General features: G+C 44.0%; 1 protein-coding gene across 5 annotated transcripts in view; it reads right to left on the bottom strand.

Moving 5' to 3' along the window:
• Positions 1-2,499, bottom strand: part of strbp (spermatid perinuclear RNA binding protein) — a 73,145-nt gene extending 70,646 nt beyond the window's left edge. For 3 of the 5 annotated variants that reach the window (XM_035668612.1, XM_035668611.1, XM_035668616.1), the window contains exon 1: positions 849-1,069. The gene's annotated coding sequence lies outside the window, so the exon portion shown is untranslated. Of the gene's footprint in view, positions 1-678; positions 701-848; positions 1,070-2,421 lie in introns of those variants that run through there. The other 2 variants (XM_035668614.1, XM_035668613.1) reach the window with 2 other exon arrangements.
• Positions 2,500-3,186: the final 687 nt, after the last annotated feature.

The raw sequence follows: 3,186 nt of genomic DNA, 5'->3' as shown, positions 1-3,186 counted from the left end.
GTGTTGTGGAGAAATACGGTGTTAGTTTATGATTAGTCCGACAGGATCAGGTATGCCAACGAGCTGGTTCAGCAAGAAGAGACAGCAGTTCAGCATTTCCTTCTATTCACCGCCATGCACCTGACACACACACACACACAGCACAACAGAGAAAGCACTGTGAGGAAATAACCGCAACGATGAAACGCTTCAGTAAATTTACTTTTGGTTCCCTAAAACAGTAGGGGAGAAGGTGAAAAAAGGGGGAAAAGAAACACAAACAAATATAAGGTGACAGACACCACCAAATAAACAACAGGGACACCTCAACCAGCAGGAGCTCCAGTAACCGAAGCAAGAGTGGGAGAAAGACACTCAATGGGGTTTACATGAGATCAATATCTCTCTCAGCACAGTGCGGAAGTAAGCCGACACCTGCTATAAAAGATGAGCTACAGTCAAACCGCGCTCATGGTTTATTCTTCAGTAGATAATTCGGTTTTGACGCCGGTTTCTTCCGCAAACTGAGTCAAAACACTGCGGAGTCGCAACACGAGGACAGTTAAAACGTTTCATCACGTGTAAAGTTCCTCTTTTTGCTTTTGCCACGAGAGAGAGAAAAAAAAAAGCGAAAGTAAGGAAGGATTAAAAATAAAACAGACGATACATTGGAGAAAGAGAGAAAAGAGATAAAAGTACCGGTAGGTGAAGTTCCGAACCTCTGCGGACCAACAGCAAGCGAGAAATTAAAAAACGAAATTATCCAAAGCTCCGCAGAGCAGGGTTTTCTCTCACGGGATGACAGCGCTTGAACAATGTATGTTAAATATAAAACGTAAGCTAGAAAGAAAAAATATCAACCAACTCACGGTTTAAGAAAATAAGCCGAAGAGAGTCCGCCACTGCCACCAAAATGTCCAAATCCAAAGAGGCAAACAAAAAAAAATCCGAGTCCAGTCCGACAAACGAGAGAGCCGCTGTGAGCTGTCACCGTGCGGCCGCCGCGAGGACAAGTCACACACTGCCGCCTTGACAACCGGGCAGCGAGCGCGAGCCCGGAGCCGCCTGCTGGTTCCCTTCTCTCGCACGAGACAAGAGAACCAGGGAGAGATCCCTACAGATGGCAGTTGGTAGGAGTGCGCAGGCGCAGACTGGGTCTATTCATTCCCGTGGAGTAGGGCTGTAAAAAATTAAATTAAATAAAAAATAAGGGAGAAACAGCAGGGGAAAATGCGCTGCGTTTATTTATTTATCTGTTTATTTATTTATATATTTATGTTTCCGAGGAAGCATTTGAGACAAACAGACAAAGTGACAGCGGAATAAAACAACCCAAGCCCAAATGATAAAGACTAGAACCTAATGCTGATTTAATTAATTTAGGACTACAACTATTGATTATTTTTACCATCAGTTTTCCCTGTCCAAAGTGTCTATGATTAATTGATTCAACTGTTAAATCAAGGCTATAATATGTCAGAAAATAGTGAACGATGTCCATAACAAGTTCCCAGTATCCACGGGGAGGTCTTCAGATAGCTGTGATATAAATAATACGAATATTGATACACGACTTACAGTAAGGACTTAAATGCTCGATTACTGAAAATGACATTCTTACAAAAATAATTACCTTGGTTGGTTGAATTGATTTTTATAGACTGACTGTGTCGGAACTTAGTTTTACTTCTGTACTAAAACAATAAAAAGGGGAACACAGTGCCGTTTATTGTAACTCAAACTGGACAAAGTAAAAAAGAAAAGAAAAAGAAACATGTGGTCGGTTTCATCAAGTAAAAATGAGGAGAAATAGCCTGTATATCTTGACCGCGACTCCCTCTCCATCCAAGAGGAGCATTACTCTCTCCCAGACAGTCTTATAAATAATTCAGCTATAAAAGCTTGCCTCTGCTTGCCTGGTTGCGTGCAGCACCAAGAGAAAGCCTCTCACACTCTCCCCCCTTCCTCCTCCTCCTCCTCCTCCTCACGCTCGCCACGGCGTCAATCTATGCGGGCGTTACCAATTAAAACAAATCTCCAAGCGAAATAAAGTTCAATCAACATTCTTGTTTCGCAAATGGCTGTGGCCGTTCAGCCAGATCAGTCAGGGATTACAAGGCTTCTGTCAACTATCAATAGCCTCACGTGCCTGCGAGAGACGCGGGGGGGAGAGAGAGAGAGAGAGACAGGGAGAGAGAGACAGGGAGAGAGAAGGTGGTTGAGTTTCAATGCGCAGACGGTGCAGAGCAACCAGCCGATGATGCTGTTTGTCCTGTCCGGAGGAGGAGGAGAGCAGAGACTCACCCGCAAGCGACAGCGAATTTAATCCAAAACATCCTGTCCCAGAGCCCCGCGCCTGAACCGCACACTATCCCGCCACAGCCGGCGAGAGGATGAGGGCAGGAAAAAGTGTATAGCCGTGGGGGAAGAAAAGCAATTTACCTGCACACCGCTCCGGTTCAGCCTGCCGTTATTACTTCCCACTCAATGTGGCTTTCAGTGCCGCCGCTCACTCCGAGCTGCTCTCCGCTGAACGGGAATTTAGACAACGGGATTTGTTCACGTGGTCACGCTCGGTGCTCCTAATTGGCGGAGCGTCTCGAGCCGCTGCTCGCTCGCACCTGTACGGTGAGCGGTGCAACGGTGCAGGGGGGGTGAGGGGGGGAGAAAGACAGAAAAAAAACCCAGATCGGTTCAAGATATATAATATAATATTATAGATCGCTCCCTCTGTTTATCTCTCGAGGTGTGTGTATGTATCATACACTCACACGTGTCAATAACTAATAAATAGTAAATAGTAATCTGGTATAGCTTATATTATGAAATCAGATCATAACATTGTTAGGCCATTGGACTAAATGACTACTGTCAGATTATTAGTTGTTTCGTTATGTGCAAGAATCTTATCAGTATAGGCTATCTATGACAAAACGATAAGATTACACAATTACACACAGTGTAGTAAGTGAAATTAGACTACTGTAAATTCCAGTACCTGACAGATGAGTAAGCAGCTATATCCCTGCTTATGTAAGGTATCCTATGCAAAGTCTACAGGCAAAGTACTACATTTTAACATGTGCAGATCTCAGATGAAGATTACATAACATACATTCATTTTGGAAAAACATTTGTGTGTAACCTTTGTTCAGTATCTGAGAAGCAAAGCATCCGCCCCATGTAAAAGAGATCTTAATCTCAATC

This window comes from Morone saxatilis, unplaced genomic scaffold (genome assembly GCF_004916995.1).
Source record: "Morone saxatilis isolate NCDOM2014 unplaced genomic scaffold, NCSU_SB_2.0 Contig21, whole genome shotgun sequence".
Classification (NCBI taxonomy): Eukaryota; Metazoa; Chordata; class Actinopteri; family Moronidae; genus Morone; species Morone saxatilis.
Note: the sequence above shows the minus strand (reverse complement) of the source record. Positions and strands in the feature narration are given on the sequence as shown.